Here is an 18,647-nt window from a genome sequence, read left to right as displayed (position 1 = left end):
TTAAATACACACTATCTTTTTAAAAAGAGAAAACAGAGGCCCAGCGGAAATACACAAGTTGTTAGTTACTGACAAAGTTTAGTTAGGGAATGAGATCTAACTTGACATTATGCAATTCTGTAAAATACAATGGATTTAAAAACCCTTTGTAAAGTGTAAAATTGGTTAAATATAAAATATTATGCTTCCGAATAGAGTGTAATTAAATAAACCTCAATAATTTGACACCAATTTTTATTAGATTACTTTACCTTTCCCTTTGTTTGTAAGAGATTATGCTTAATTCTATTAACCAATGTGAAAATCTTACTTAAATGAAAGTTCTCTGAGAAAATTAAAACTGCATTAATAAAAGCTCTGGAAAAACTTATTAAGAAGCAGTAGAGCAATTTTCATTAAGTAACAACAGAGTGAGAAACTGATAAAGATTTAAAAGATGCAGTAAATAGTAATAGGACTAGAAATGGCTGATGAATATAGAAAAATTGATCAACTTCATTGGTACAACCAAACATTGAAAATTAAATTACATAAGCTACAAAGTATGCAAACACGTAATAAGGATGATAAATAGTATTTTCCAGGGCAAATTAGGCAGAAATTCACATTAACCTCAGATAAAGTTGGAATAAACACAAACTTTCTTTAAAAAATAATATATATGTTAAAAAATGTGTATATATACAACGTTCACATACCTTATTCAGTTATTTCTACTTCCAAAAAGTTAGTGAAATGATATAATATAAATTATGCTCAAAGCTATATACTTACAAATATTCATTAGATTGTTTCATATAATACCACAAAATTTAAAACAAATATTTAAAAGCATGAAAATCACATTAGGAAATTATATTATAGTTTTCAAAAAGAATGTTATACTTTCACCTAATAATACCTTTTCTAAGAATATATAATAACCTTGGAATATGTTCAAATTGTTAAGAATAAATGTAGAAAGCTAAGTATATAATAATGCCCATTCTTTTTTATAATCTTTTTAATTTTGCAATAGTTTTAGATTTACAGAAAAGTTTAGGAGACCAGGCAGAGAATTTCCACATATCATACACCAAGTTTTCCCTGTATGAACCTTCCCCAAATACCCTGTTTTTTAAAATTCCCTATATGAACTCTATATGAATTTCCCCTATAATATGCTATTATGCATATTCCACTGTAATGGAAAGAAGATGGTGGGAGCAAGATTTCTAACTGTTGTAGTGGTAGTTCAAAGAAAGCAAGAGAATTAGGCTAGATCCCCCTAGATCTGTGTGGTAATTGATAAGAGTTAGAGAAATCACTGTGGATTCAAGTTTAGCTGAATAAGGATATAGATAGTTTCATATAGAAATATTAACTATGCGTATATACAAAGGTTAGTATACACACATACATCATTACTCAATCAGCTGAGAGGGCCTAGAAGCAATAACACCTCAGTAGCAAGGAACACATCTAACACCCAGATCTTGGCTTCTAATACCATTCTCCAATAAAAGGTCCAATTTTCCTTGGAAAAATGGCTGATTATAGGACTGGGGCAAGAAATATACAACATGAGCTTGGAGCAACTTGTATTGTCAGAAAGTGAGGAAGTACTAAACAAATTAAATAATAAGGGTATCTCAAAAGGACACAAGAGTCGACTGAAAGAGCACCCAATGCCAACTATGGGAAAATTTGAGCAAAATAATAATAGTAATAATAGTAACAATAGTAAGAATAATAATGATGATGATAATGAATTGCATCATAAACCAAAGTATAACATATGTGAGTTCATACTGGCTTGTCTTTTCATTCTCTTAAGAGAATCTTCTATATATAGAGAGCAGACAATTTTAATTTTAATGAAGTTCAATTTATAAATAACTTCTTTCATGGACTGTGCTGCTAATGTTGTATCTGAAAACTCATCACCAAAACAAAGGTCACATAGATTTTCTCCTCTGTTTTATTCTATAAAGTTTAGAGTTGTACGTTTTGCATTTGGGACTGTAATTTCAATCAATTTTTCTGTAAATTGTAAGGCTTTGTTGATGTCAAGTTTTTTGCTTATGTACATCCAATTTTCCAAGCACCATTTGTTGAAAAGCTATTCTTTCTCTATTGAATTGTCTGTGCACATTTTTCAAAACTCAGATAACTGTAGCCCTGTGGTCCATTTCTGGGCTTTCTAGTCTGTTATCTATGTGTCTGTTCTTTTGTTCGTTCCATGTTGTCTCTATCATTGTAATTTTATGTTTAGTCTTGAAATTGGGTAGGATGAGTCCTCCAACGTAGTTTTTCTTCTTTAGTATTAGGTTGACTATTCTAGATCTTTTCCTTACCTTGTAAAACTTTTAATCATTTTGTTAAGATCTGCACAATAGCTTGCTGGTATAGTGATTGGAATTGCGTTTCATCTATAAATCAAGCTGGGAACAATTGGCGTCTTTCCAGTATTAAGTATTCCAATGTCTCTTCCTTTATTTGATTTTTCTTAGCAGATTTTTATAGCTTTCCACACATCAATCCTACATAGGTTTTGTCAGGTTTATACATAAATATTAATATTTCACTTCTTCATGCAAATGGTATTGTTTTTGCAATTTCAAATTCCAGTTGTTCATTGGTGATATATAGGAAGACAATCAACTTTTGCATACTGATCATGTATCCTACAACCTTGTTATGCTCACTTATTAGTTACAGAGCTTTTCTTATAGATTCTTTGGGGTTTTCTACATAGACAATATGGCGCCTGCTAGATATATATATATATATATATATATATATATATATATATATATATATATATATATATATACCTCTCTTTCTGTATAAACTGTATGTATATATTTTTTGTCTTATTGCACTAGGTAGAACTTTCAGTACTATGTTGACAGATAAGAGTGACAAGAAAGGACATCCTGTCTTCTTCCCAATCTAAGTGGGAAAGTGTTCAGTCTTTCCATCATTATGTATGTAGTTAGCTGGAGGTTTTGTTTAAATATTCCTTACTAAGTCAAAGAAGTTCTCTATCCTAGGCTTTCAAGATCTTTTTAATGAATTGGTGTTGGGTTTTGTCAAATACTTTTTTGTGTGTCAATTGATATGATCATATGATTTTCTTTATTAGCCCATTGATAAGGTGAGCTACATTATTAATTTTAAATATTGACTTCCCCCTAATAAGGAGGTCTGGGTAGAGACCTCAGCCAAAGGCCCCAAAGAAACTCCAGTTGAAGACACCTGCATTCCTGAAATGAATTCTATTTCTTCATGGGGTATAATTTTGTTTGTGTTTATTGTTTAATTCAACTTGCTATTATTTTATTGAGGCTTCTCATGTCTAAGTTCATGAGTGGCATTGGTCTGTGATTTTCCTTTCATAAATGAATTAAGGAGTGTTTCCTCTGCATCTGTTTTCTGGATATTGTGGAGAGGTTGTGTTATTTCTTTCATAAATGTGCAGTAGATTCACCAGCAACATCATCTAGGCCTAGTGTTTTCTTTTGTGAAGGTTATTAATTATTGATTCCATTTATGTAACAGATATAGAGCTGTCAAGACCTCAGTTAAGCTGAAGAAGGAGAGCAGGACAGCCAGGTGTCAGGGTCTTCAACTAAAGCAACAACCTGTCTTATATACAATGGACTATTACTCAGCCATAAAAAAAGAATGAAATAATGCCATTTGCAGCAACATGGATGGACCTAGAGATTGTCATATTAAGTAAAGTAAGTCAGACCGAGAAAGACAAATATCATATCACTTATATGTGGAATCAAATGAACTTATTTACAAAACAGAAGTAGACTCACAGACAGAAAACAAACTTATGGTTACCAAATGGGAAAGGGGGTCGAGAGGGATAAATTAGAAGTATGGGATTAACAGATACACACTACTATATGTAAAATAGATCAACAACAAGGCCCTATTGTATAGCACAGGAAACTATATTCAGTATCTTGTAATAACCTATAATGGAAAAGAATCTGAAAAAGAATATATATATAACTCTTTGCTGTATGACATACAGCAAGTAGGAAGTATACATAGGAGCTGTGAGCAAAAACATGTATGAAACTGGCAAACATACATAATAGTGAGTGAAAGAAGATAAACTCGAAACAATATACTGTATATATCTATATATGTGCTATTAAATCCTAGAAAAAAAAGATCTATGCTATTTGGGGATACATTGATACTTGGTAAAACTATGATAGAAACAAGAAAATAATAGCAAAAAATGGTAGAATATTGGTTACTTGTGTGGAGCTGGTATTGTATATGTGATAGGACACATGAGTGGCTTCTGAAGTGCTGACAGTATTCCATTTCTGTACTTACTTGATAATTCCAAAGATGTTTCTTTCATCATTACTCATTATACTGAACATTTTATGTGCATTTTCTATATGTGTAATATTTTATAATAAAATTAAATGAATAAAATAGTATTGACATTGGAAGACCAGTGTTTTAATTTGGTAGTTATGTTTGAGGGTGACCCTGGCAATCTTAACTAAAAGCTCTGCTCTTCATTTTCTCTTCTGAAATGAGTAGATTGGAATTTGAAATCTCTTATCATCTCATTGTCTCAGTCTCATCAACTTATTGTATATAATTTATAATGTTACTATATTGTTTTACCCTCATACCTATTCATTTGTTCATTCTATTCATTCAAGAAATACATATTAGATACATTTTATTGCAAGACATTATGTTAAGCACTGGATGCAAAGCAATGTAAAAAATAAGGAAAAATAATATAAAATAAGTATAGTCTGGGAATAGTAACATTTTTTAAATGTTTGCAGTACATTTATGGCCTATATCTAGTTTGTCTTCATATTAAGTTGTGTTATCACACTCAAAATTTTTCATGCTTTAAAGTGTTTTTTTTTAGTAAGCTAACACTTAGATACGTTTTTTTAGATTTATCCCTTTACTTTTTTCTAATTCTCAGTGGATAGGAGAAGAAATATTGAAACAATTGCAATGTCTCGATTCTCTTATGTATACCGAGGCAAGAAGTCCTAACACAGGTGTCTGAATTACTCTTCTGAGTACAGATAAAAAAATCTAATTGTCATTGAGTACATCCAAATGCAAAGCACTTTTCTTTAACCTGTGCAAAACAAAAAAACCCAAACAAAACAGTAAAGTAGATTTTATTGTTCACCACTCCCAATCCTGCTTTATAAATGATGGCCCTGGTGTTCATCCATAAGGTCACACAACATACAACTTGTGAGCTGAGTTCCAGGTTGACTCATGTTTTGTCTTGAAACACAGTAGCTGCCTCCTTGGCCAGGTGGCTCAAATAAGCAGAGTCCAGCCGCTGAGTACATATGTACCGCATGAACAGAGAATCATGCTATGGCAGGTGACTACATCACCCAGGTTGTTTATTATTTATTCTCCTTGGAGTGGGGGGTGGGCAGGGAGATGACACAAAACAAGTAACCCAAGCATTTATTTTCAAGTAATTTGAAACGTCTTCTCAAAGTAATTTTAAATTTTAAAGAATATAGTAGATCACAGAAAATAACTGGGTAGATGTGAAATGGAATTAGAAATCATCAAGCTTCAGCCCCTTTTGCAAATGAGTAAACTAAGCCCCAGAAAAATTGTGTAACTTTTTCAAATTTTAATAGGTATTTCTCAACAGTGCCAGAGGGAAAAAACAGAATATTGAACTTGTTTAATCATTCTTAAACATTTTAGCAGGATTCATTTGCATACAAACAATGTGATAATTGCATGATTCATATTTATTTATTAGAGTAAGTCCAGGAGGAATTATTATAGGCAACATTTTGCCAACATAATTTCCAGGCTGACTTTAAAAAAGCTTCTCCTTCAATTATTGAAATTGATGAGGTTTTACTCTATGTTTACAACTAACCTTCAAAAGAAATTTATGAATTGCCTTGCTTTAAAAATGGCTTTAGGTTTTTAATGTCCTTTATATAAAATTACACCTTGAAATCAAAGATGGAAAACTAAATTATCTCCTTTATTTTATAGCGGGATACTAATATTCACTGACCCAGAATGCTGATTTCGGGAAAAGTAAATGTACTCAAGGTTTACTGAAATTAAACTAAACTCATGCCATCTCCTTAGATACTTATATACGTTTTTCTTCCTTTTCCTGTCTTCTGGAGTGGCTGTACCATTTTACATTTCCCCCAGCAGTGAATGTGAATTCCTGTTGCTCCACATCTGCACCAGCATTTGGTGTTGTCAGTGTTCTAGATTTTGGCCATTCTAATAGTGTGTAGTGGCATCTCATTGTTGTCTTAATTTGCATTCTTCTTATGACATATGATAGGGAACATCTTTTCACATGCTTATTCCTGTCTATGTATCTTCCTTTGTGAGGTGTCCTTGAAGGTCCATTTTTTTGTTTGCTTTCTTATTGTTGAGTTTTAAGAGTACTTTGTATATTTTGAATAGCAACCCTTTATCAGATGTGTCTTTTGCAAATATTGTCTCTCAGTCTGTGGCTTGTCTTCTCATTCTCCTGACAATTTCTTTTGCAGAGCAGCTTTTCATTTTAATGAAGTAGAGCAAGATCACATATTTTATTCAATAAAAATAATAGCAGCGTTGGCATAGGTGACATTGTTTATCTTTATATATTTGGGGGTCTTGTAGGATACAAAAGATTTAATAACCTTTATGGACAGCACTTATTTACTTAAGAAATGCTGGTATTTTTGTTTCCTGGTGCGCAAGGAGAGGGGATTAAGAGCGCTACTTAAAGGAGTTCCAGAGACGGCCACAAGCCGGGGCTAACAGCGCACACCCCAACGACTGACATTAACACTAAGGCCGCTGCTGCCGCCACCAAGAAGCCTGTGTGCGAGCACAGGTCACTATCCACACCCCCCTTCCGGGGAGCCTGTGCAGCCCGCCACTGTCAGGGTCCCGGGATGCAGGGACAACTTCCCCGCTGGTGCAACGTCACGCCGGCCTCTGCCGCCGCAGGCTCGCCCCCGCACTGCATGCCCCTCCCTTCCCCCGGCCTGAGTGAGCCAGAGCCCCCGAATCAGCGGCTCCTTTAACCCCGTCCTGTCTGAGCGAAGAACAGACGCCCTCCGGCGACCTACACGCAGAGGCGGGGCCAAATCCAAAACTGAGCCCCTGTGAGCTGTGAGAACAAAGAAGAGAAAGGGAAATCTCTCCCAGCAGCCTCAGGAGCAGCGGTTTAAAGCGCCACAATCAACTTGATGTGCCCTGCAACTGTGGAATACCTGAATAGACAACCAATCATCCCAAATTGAGGAGGTGGACTTTGAGAGCAAGATTTATGATTTTTTTTCCCCTTTTCCTCTTTTTGTGAGTGTGTATGTGTATGCTTCTGTGTTAGATTTTGTCTGTATAGCTTTGCTTTCACCATTTGTCCTAGGGTTCTATCCGTCCGTTTTTTTTTTTTTTAACTTAAAAAGTTTTTTTCTTAATAATTATTTTTTATTTTAATGACTTTTATTTTACCTTACTTTTTATTTTCTTTTATCCTCTTTCTTTCTACTTTTTCTCCCTTTTATTCTGAGCCATGTGGATGAAAGGCTGTTGGTGCTACAGCCAGGAGTCAGTGCTGTGACTCTGAGGTGGGAGAGCCAACTTCAGGACACTGGTCCGCAAGAGACCTCCCAGCGCCACATAATATCAAACGGCAAAAATCTCCCAGAGATCTCCATCTCAACACCAACACCCAGCTTCACTCAACGACCAGCAAGCTACAGGGCTGGACACCAAATGCCAAACAACTAGCAAGACAGGAACACAACCCCACCCATTAGCAGAGAGGCTGCCTAAAATCATAAGTCCACAGACACCCCAAAACACACCACCAGACGTGGACCTGCCCACCAGAAAGACAAGATCCAGCCTCATCCACCAGAACACAGGCACTAGTCCCCTCCACCAGGAAGCCTACACAACCCACTGAACGAACTTTAGCTACTGGGGACAGACACCAAAAACAATGGGAACTACGAACCTGCAGCCTGCAAAAAGGAGACCCCAAACACAGTAAGATAAGCAAAATGAGAAGACAGAAAAACACACAGCAGATGGAGGAGCAAGATAGAAACCCACCGGACCTAACAAATGAAGAGGAAATAGGCAGTCTACCTGAAAAAGAATTCAGAGTAATGATAGTAAAGATGATCCAAAATCTTGGAAATAGAATGGAGAAAATACAAGAAACATTTAACAAGGACCTAGAAGAACTAAAGATGAAACAAGCAATGGTGAACAGCACAATAAATGAAATTAAAAATACTCTAGATGGGATCAATAGCAGAATAACTGAGGCAGAAGAACGGATAAGTGACCTGGAAGATAAAATGGTGGAAATAACTACTGCAGAGCAGAATAAAGAAAAAAGAATGAAAAGAACGGAGGACAGTCTCAGAGACCTCTGGGACAACATTAAATGCACCAACATTCGAATTATAGGGGTTCCAGAAGAAGAAGAGAAAAAGAAAGGGACTGAGAAAATATTTGAAGAGATTATAGTTGAAAACTTCCCTAACATGGGAAAGGAAATAGTTAATCAAACCCAAATTTTTGCTAAACCAAAATTTACAGAGTATAAAAAAGCCCTTGGGAGGAAAAAAAGCCCTTGAGCAGTTGACTTTCTTTTGTTCTTTGTTCTTTTGATCTCACATTTATTTTAGATGCTTTTCTAAGTCTTTCTTTCAGTTAAACACATTCACAGTTAAGAAAAAATAAGCCTGTATCTCTCCCTGGTATAAAAATAATGAAAGTGCCATTTCTGTATTCTTTTAACATTTTCTTACAACTAACTACTCTGAAAGTGTAATAAAGTTACGTGCAAATACAATATATTGCCTTTTAGGAACTTACAGGTGAAAAGAACAAATAAGAAGATAATATGATAAGCATTAAACAACAACAACAGCAAAACATGATCAGCCAGGAAAACATGATATTTGTGTCTTTGGAGAAAATATCGAGAACAGATTTATATTGAATCTGACATGCTATATTGAATATAAATGATAAAGAGGACATTAAATGACAAGCACAGGGCAATTCAATGTGACTAGTGCATGTGTTATCTAGGAATGTGTAGAAATTGGAGAGCTTCAAATTGAGTATTCTTTGACTATGCAAATACTTCCCATGAAGTGCTTACCATAAACCATTCTTTTATTACATACAAAAACAGAACCAGCTGCAAGTAACGAAACCTAAACTTTTGGTGGACTAAACAGATAAGGGATCTATTTTATATCTCACATTACAATATATGGAAGCTGTATATGGAAGCTGGAAATGGTTGCTGTAAAAAATCCCTTTAATAAACCAGTTTATTTGTCTCTTCTCTCTGCCAGTCTTAGAATATTGACCTTCTTCTTCATTTCTGTCATCTTGTGAATGTACTGAATTCTGATAAATCTATAGATTCTCAATCCAAGGAAAGCCCCCCTTACCAAAAAGAGAACTTAAGAATGGTACCAGGTACATCAATAACCGTCTATAAAATATGATTATCAGTAAAATATTCTTTTTGATTCTCCCCTGCCTTTGATACAGAGCAATCAGTGATGTCTCAACCCCAAGTTTTCTTACAAATAATTTCCCAAAGTTACTCAGCAGCATTCCACTTATCATCTTACTGGTAAAATGGAATAGCCATCCTTAGCTGCAAGGAGCTTGGCTAAGTGATTATCTAGCTGGCACATTGCTTCCCAACTAAGACAGGAAGAAAGGGCAATGGGAATTGGATAAGAATCATCTTTCTATGCTGCAACTTTTGCTAACAAATCTATGAGCTTGCTAAAAATACCAAATGTGATTTTCTCTCAAAAAATCATTTCCTTGTCATTTAATAAATGCTTCCTTTCACTTCATGGCTCTTCCCTCAATTATAGATTCTGTGAGTTTGCTTAATATGTGAGACTCACTGCTCTGTAATTCAGAGGATTCAAGTTGAATACCTTGTCATAGAAGATATCAACGAATTGTCCATCCTTCAGTTCAATATGCACTCTAAATGACACACTATAAATTTAGGACAACAGACATTCAATTTCAATTAAATTATTTAAAAACTCTTGAATGTGCCATAAATTGTCCATTGTATATTTATAAATCTTTTGCTAATTAGATCTACGATATTTATTGGTTTCAAGCTCTCTTTCACAGTGAAGAACATGGTTAAGTCTTCACTGAATTTCTTATCTATTACCTTTGTGCTTCTTAAAAAAATGTGTACATTTGACAACAATAAGAATAACACTTTAATTAAATAATCTCTCAAATTTTCATGTCACTCAATTATCAGTAAAATGTTTTCAGCATTAGAAACACATATGAAACACTTGTACTGTACACCATCTGCCTGTACCATTATGCTAAAATGTCATGTGTTTTAAAAAATAAAAACAAAATATGAATTAAAAAATAATAGAATTTCCATACTAAGCTAATACCTGAACGCCACATACACATATAGTTTATCACTGTTAAAAAAAAAAAGCCTGGCTTACTTCACTTAGCATGATAATCTCTAGATCCATTCATGTTGCTGCAAATGACATTATTTCATTACTTTTTATGGCTGAGTAATATTCCATTCATATATGTGTATAAATAAATAAATATATATACATATATATATCCCACATCTTCTTTATCCATTTATCTGTCAATGACATTTAGGTTGCTTCCATGTCTTAGCTATTATAAATTCTGCTGCAAATTGCTTATATGTGGAATCTAAAAGAAAAAATATTATACAAGTGAACTTTTATACAAAACAGAAACAGAATGGCAGATTTAGAAAACAAACTTATGGTTACCAAAGGGGAAAGGAGAAAAGGGATAAATTAGGAGTTTGGGATTAACAGATATACACTATTATATGTAAAATAGAAAACCAACAAGGACCTATTGTACAGCACAAGGAACTATACTCAATATTTTGTAATAACCTGTAAGGGAAAAGAATATGAAAAAATAAATATATATGTATGTATAACTGAATCTCTTTTCTGTACACCAGAAACTACAGCAACATTTTATTGAAGTATCAACTATACTTCAATAAAAATTAAAAAAAAGAAAAATGCAAGTTTTTTAATAATCTTACTTCTAATATTGATTTTTATTGCTTTATTGTCAATTATATAATTACTATTTCTCCTTATCACAAGCTGTTGAGGAGAATTTATGTGAGTGTAGAAGAAGCTGAGTCCTTCATTTGCTTGTTGCTTGTTGTGTTTTTATTCTTAGTGTTCTTAGTAATTATTTCTTAAAATAATCCTTTTACATTTATGTAGTAACAATGTAATATAATCTATATCCAAATGTCCAGTTACTGATAAACTGCAATTTTTCTGAAATCAGTGAAATCTAAGAAAGAATAAAAATATCAACAACCACTATTCATTAGAGAGCTGAAGTTATTGTTATAGAAATACAGATAGTAATTGAATAGGTGTACATATCAAATGAATACACATATGTAGAGATAAGTACAGAGGTGTGTATATATTTTAAACAGTTTCATGTAATTTAATAAGCTGGACTTATTTTCTTTTTAATATCTATGTAGAGAAAATGGAAATTTGAGTAAGTTTTTCTTACTTTACAGTGGATTATCTTTTTCACCCTGATTGTACACAACCACATTTGGGGAGCACCTTTCCAGCTGGAGGCAAAACTAAAACTTGATGTTACTTACCCTGTGTTCTCTTGGTAGATTTCACTTTTTAACCTACTTGATATATAATCTATATATTAGCACACCTATAGAAACAACTTGTATGTACCGTTAGTTCTTCTGTTGACACAGCTTTCTCCAAAGTAAAATTTGACCAATTCAGACTACATTTAAGTATCTTTAAATTGATATATTATTTGAACTCTTAATTAAATTTAACACATTAGATCCTTCTTTGTTTTATAACTATCTCAATTTTTATCAAACAATGATCATTGAATCTAAATTGCCACCACTTTTTTTCTCTCCTTATAAATAATAGAAAAATATTTTAGACTCAGTCCATAGCAATTTAAAACATACAGTTTCTCATTTGGAAAAACCAAAAATGTTTTTAAATAAAGGATGTCTATCTTTTATATAACTCTACTGTTTAGATCTATATTCCTGAGTAACATTCCATTTGCCTGTTTTTATTTCACAATACCTTGAGATATGGACAATGCAGAGATAATTAAGAAATAAATGAGTAGCCTGAGAAAATTAATTTCAATAGTGTAGTAAAGCAGAAACTGGAATGCAATGAGTTGGGAATTACAAAGTAATTGATGGATAGAATGGAGAATGTAAAGAATGACATTTTAAATGATTTTACAATGAACTAGGAGAATCAGTTATTTTCAGAGTGTAGCAGAATAGAAGAGGTGGTTTTGGATTCTGATAAGCAGGAATAATTGAAGCAGAGATGATATGAGGCAAAGCGTGAGGTACCAAGTGCTGGGGAGGTGGAAAGAATAAGATCATTAAAAGCTGTGGTCATAGACTTGAATGTGTGTGTGTCTAATTAGATCCTGGAAATAGAGTAGTTTGAAGGATAAACAGTCTGTATGAAGGTCAGTTCAACTGAAGACAGACAAAAATTGTTACTGTTAAATACGTTTGGTGACTGGGAGGCTAGCATTGATAGGCAGGTGTATAAAGGAAGTACTTCTCGAAAGGCGGCAGAAGGTTATTTAGAGAGAGTAATCTATAGTACTTATGAAAACACGTCATAGTTGGTAAACTATCGTGGCTCTTTTCCAAAGTTCTATTTCATACTATTTACTACTTATTAATGTTAATTTTTTTTAATTTTATATATCTGTGAAAGTACAACTGTAACAAACTTACGGACATAAGACAAATGATTGGCATGTTTCTTAGAGCTGCCTTCCTCTTAATAAAGACATGTTCTTTTCAAAGTGTTAAAAAGTGTAACATTTTAATATGCCCATATTTTAAGAGTTGTCCTATCTTTTTTTCAAATTACAAATACAAAAATGAGAACTGGCTTTATATCTAATGGAAATAGCAATATGGTCTAATAAAAAGGTAAGTGCATTCAGAGTCATACCAAGGGTGTGTTTTCAGCACTAAGTATTAGATATACATTAAACTTCAGTTTCCTTGAATATAAATCAAGACTAATAATATATAATAAATATATAGAATTTATGTTAACTTGTATGTTAATATATGTAAAGATGTGTTATAAATTCTATGAGCTAACTAACTTTGTGATTAAGTCTAATATTGATTGAAAATGAAAATACAATTTTTCCACTATTCAGTTTAATATTTTATTTACCTTATTATTACTTTCAAATTATAATTTCAATTATAACCCTCAAAATTCCTGAGATAATATTTGAGGTATCACATCTCCCCTGACATCCTTGTACTTTTTAATAGTAAGGCTTTAGAACACTCATCTTTAAAGCATCCTTTCTTTTTGCTTGTTTGTTTTTAATAGCTATTCTTAAATGGCTGTTCATAGAATGGCTACCATATTCAAAGGACTTTGCTGGGGTATAAACTCACCAAAATGCTGAAGGATTTATTCTCAGTTTTTAGAAGCATTTAGAAGCATTTAACAAATCAGGTCACTATGATTTGGTATGTAATGATGAGTCAGAAGTGAAGAATATGGCTTCTAGGGAAAATTATCATAACCACAAATATCTTTTAAATTTCCCCCATTATGAAAGTTGTCAGCCACGATGAGTCATTTATCAATAAAGTGAAATCTGGAAGTTGAGATAAGTATGAAAAAGGTTGAACAGTTTGAGAAAGTCTACTGTAAGTGAAAGTATTTTTTGTTTAAATTGTCACCGTGTGTCTGCGTGTGTGTACGTTTGTGTGTGTGTCTGCCTATCTGTCTATAAAACAGCAGGAAATACCATAGGTTAAAAAAGCTGAATTAAAAAGAAGAGGGGAATTAAGTAGATAAGCAATGAAATATATATAAAACAATAGAGTTTATAAGCTTAAAGCAAGGAGGGGATTATTATGTACACTTGTAATTTGACCATTTGATTAATATATAATATTCCTCAATATACCTTGTAATATTGTCTTCAAGTCTACTCTGTCTGATACAAATATTGATACTCTGAGAGGGTTTTTTGTTTTGTTTTTAGTGTTTACATGATTGCAGTTTTTTCTTTTTGGTTTATCCATAACGATATTAAAATGTTTTTCCTGAGGAACTGGGTCTTCTTTCTTTAAAAAAAAAAACCTTGACTATCTTTGTCTCTTAATAGTGACATTTAGTCTATTAGTATTTAACTTAGTTATCACTATAATTGAGATTAGATGTACCATTTTTTCCTTAGCTTTTTTTCTCATCCCCTGCACATTTTTGTTATGCTAATTTTGTCTCCACTACTGAATTATTATTTAAACCTATTTATTTTTAATTGCTTGCTCTAGGTTTCACAACACATCTCTGTAATATGAAACATTCTTGTCAAAAAAAAGTCAATACCACTTAATTTAGAGTAGAAAACATTGTACTATCAGTTCCTCCCCATATCCTCACACATACTTTAATCTCCAAGTTACATTGCTAAAATTGTTATTTTAACCACAAAATATTTTTCTACTATTTTGTTTAAGACAGTGTATTATCTTTAAAAATATCAGAAATAAATAAAATGGTTCACGTGTATTGTCTTCCCATTTTCAGCTCTCTTCATTTCTTTTTGAAGATCCACATTATAATAGATCCATCTATTTAATTTTCCTTCTGCCTAAAAAACCTTTGTTTAACATTTTTTTTTCCATAGCAGGTCTGCTGGCAATAGACTTTTCTACTTTTTTTCTCTGAAAAAACTCATATTTTGCCAAGATTTTTGAAAGGTACTTTAGAGGAATGGGCAATCCTGGGTTCACAGTTTGTATTTTCAGTATGTGAAAGAGGACCTTCTATTGTCTTCTGGCTTCGGAAATTTCACGTGAAAAGTCGGCTGTATTCTTAGATCTGTTTCTCTATATGTAAAGTTTTTTTCCACTGTTTTTTAAAGTTTTTCCTTATTTTTGGTTTTCAGAGGCTTAACTATAATGCATTTTTTAAAAAAATATTCTTCGCTTGGGGTTCTCTGAGACCCTTCTATCTGTGTGTTGCTATCATGCATTAAATGTAGAAATTTTACAGGCATCATTTTCTTCTTTATTTGGTACAATAGTTGTAATATTGTCCCACAGTCCCTGGATTTTTTTGTTCTCTTTTGTACTCTCTTTTGTATCTTTGTTTTTAAGTTTGTATAATTATTATTGGCCTATCAAACTCTATGGATTTATTCTTTTATTTACTCTGAGGATTTTGGTAAACTTTTAAGTCTTGAGAAACCTTTTGAAGGAATACTGTACCTGTGCTATCCTCTATAAATATGCTTTATGTAATAGATTATGTATCATTTAGCATTCATATTTAACCCTTTGTTATACTTTCAAATGCTTCACTGAAATTTCCCATCTGTCCATACCTGTTGCCAAGTATTTCACCAGATTCTTTAGCATCTTAGTCATGACTGTATAGATGAATATGTCTTTCTGATCTAACACTCAGATAATCTCTGCTGCTACCTTGTGACTTATGTAGGGTCTGAAGTGTCAAAGAGCTTTTCCCCATGCTTCGTGGACTGGTCCCTTCCCAAGCAGCACAACTGTTTCTTATTTTTATAATCTCTGAATTCTCCTCTTCAGCTCAGTCTTAGGAAAGCCCTGTGTGCCTGCCATGGGCGTGGGCTTTCTAAGTTTTCTCCTACGTCCTCCAGAATTAAATTTTGCCTTAAATTTAATTAAATTTGCCTCATGTCTATGGAGGTTTATTGTGAGAGTGAGTGTCCTGCCCCCCACCTGCTCCCCCATGATCACAGACTCCTGATTTGTATCAGTACAGGATCTTTGGTCTAATTGGTGTCCCTGCCTCACTCACTGGGTCAGGTGGCTTTTTCTATAATCCTTCTCCCAGAGAACTTTTGCCTTATCCCTCCCACAGTGCTAAGTGCCTTACTTGCTTGTCATTTGCTGAAAGACTTGTGGTGAAGCAGGGCCTTTCTCTCCCTGCTCCAGGAGCAGATGGCTTTTGCTTTTACCTCTCCCTCAACAGCAGTGAATCTTTGTCAGGGATCCAGAACAGGAGTATTCCTTGTTGCTCCAACAGTATATGGCTTTACCATTGTATGAGTGTAGAGCCTGGGGAGCAGACTGAGTTTTGTGTCCTTGTACCACAAGGCAGGGCTGGCCTAGGTCTCCTGCCTTTTCCTTAGCCTTTGAATTCATGGTCAAGACCTGTGGAAATAGCTGCTGAGTGTGGATTCCATGTATGTCTGTGACCCCCTGCCATTCCATCCTGTCAGTGTAGCCCACACTCAGGCTGTAAGAATGTGTATAGCCTGTTTTCCTTGCTTTCATGGCAAGGTTTGGTACCACTGTCCTAGAAGTGAAATGGTTCATCTGTCTCAGGTATCCTGGGAGGAGGTTGTTCTGCCTAGAATTTAGTTAGAATGTTTCTGTGCAATTACCCTTCCTTACTCTCAGTTGACTGAAGTTCCCCTTGACCTTCAAAGTTGGAACATGCCACAGTGAGCATGGTTCTAGTGTTCAATGCTGTACAATTTTCACAGTTCCTAAAATTAAGCCTAGTATTTCACCTGGTACTCAAGAGAAGAATATTTTCTAATATTGAAAGTATGTTGGATTCTTGAGAGGAAGTCTCTTTGGTGGCAACTTCCACAGAGATTGCTCAAGGGTAATCTGACTGTGATATTTGCATAACTTGCCTACCTTATCATGTGACCCTTATATAAATGACAAATACACTGTATAACTTTAGGGCTGTATGGTATATTAACCTGCATCTTTTGAAAGTCCAACCTAAAACAAAGACCAGAATTATACTCACATAGGTTCACATCATCATAATGATTTTTATCCTAAGTGAAACACTGAGAATGAAACAAAAATTCAAGACTTACTTCAGTAATTAATTTTTTCTCTGACCTTGAAGAGGTAATTTGATCCCAATTTTCTTTTCAAATAAATATTAGGGTGCTCCATCTCTCTTTAAAAAATCATGTCAATTAAGTAGGCAATGGGTTAGATCCTTCCAGGTGTATAAACGACTCCCTGAGTGTTAATTACATTGTACTACATTAAGCCACCAATGCCTGAAATTCAGTGAATTACTGCTCTATTACACTAAATCCTCCCCTAATGACTTGAAAGACTCAATGTACTTTCAGAAATATCCAGCTTTAATGTTAGGGATTCTGTAGTGTTCTTTGCAAAACTTGAAGAGAGGTGTATTACCTATATGAGGCAAGTGTTCTCACTACTAGTAGAAAAACAAACCTGACAGGAAGCTTGAAAGCGAATTAGATTTTATAATACACCCACTGCTTTTAATTTATGAGATGTACTTTAAAGGGAATAAAAAATATGCTAGTTGAGAATAACTATTTAAGTTCATCATGCTAAACAGAACTCCCAAAGCATAAAGCAAAGGGTGTCCCAAAACACTTAGTAGTATAACACCTGTCAAAATACTTGCTAATTAGTAAAATCTAAGAGCAGTTCATAGTGAGTGAATGTAGTTTTCCATACTTTCAAATTGAGTGCATTTTCAGGACTTGAAACATCACTCTACATTAACATTGAATGGCATTTTCTTGAGACTTTTATTATGTACTAAAAGGTTTTACAATTTTAGACAAGTATGCCTACATGATGAGCTACTAGATAGTATTTTTTCATTTTATCATAATAGTGTGTCATTGTTATACTAGTATTTTCATGTTAATTTTCAGATCTGTTGATGTAATTAAGGATATTACTAACTTCAATGCGATTTATTTTATCATTAGTTCTTTATCAGAATTAACAACTGCAAGACGTAGTAGCATTTTTAAAAATGTCTCCACATTTTAAATTTCTTCGATATACTATTTTGGCTTCACGTTCTCCTACTTGATAAAAGAGCGCCAGAGACTGTTTTCTAAACTCATTTTTCTCTCCCTTCTGTTTATGATTTTCTATTCTTGTGACATCACCTTCACCTCTGATCAATTGCTTCACAAAATATCTTATCTATTCCGTAGCCCTATAAATATCCAAAATAAATTTACATTTTTGTAGATATCTGTTTCACAATCAAGTATTTAAAATAAAAAGAAATAAATCTTGACTGCTAAGTCAGCTTGTGCTCTGAGCATCTTCCAGTCGTATTTGACTTTTCCAAATGCTACCTGTTCTATAATCTAAGTAATATATTTTCATAAGAAAATATGTTATTTGAGATTTCTTGTTTCAAAGAGACTCAGCACATGTTTCTGGCTCACTTTGGAAAGATCAGCTCTGAAAGATGTATAGAAGGAATTATCATGACACATAAGCAATGGCAGAGAAAACTGAAAAGAAAAAAAAAACACAAAAAAAAACCCCACAAAACACTGAAATGTATGGAGACTTCTTTTTGAGATTTTGTTATGATTTTATGTTATGCTTATGTACGAATACTATGATGGATACACATTTATGTGTATCATAATAAAATGTACATTTTGCATCTTTGTTTATAATTTATTTTAACAGACTTTTAGATATGGATTGATTT

The sequence above is a fragment of the Orcinus orca genome, chromosome 4 (genome assembly GCF_937001465.1).
Source record: "Orcinus orca chromosome 4, mOrcOrc1.1, whole genome shotgun sequence".
Lineage (NCBI taxonomy): Eukaryota > Metazoa > Chordata > Mammalia > Artiodactyla > Delphinidae > Orcinus > Orcinus orca.
Note: the sequence above shows the minus strand (reverse complement) of the source record.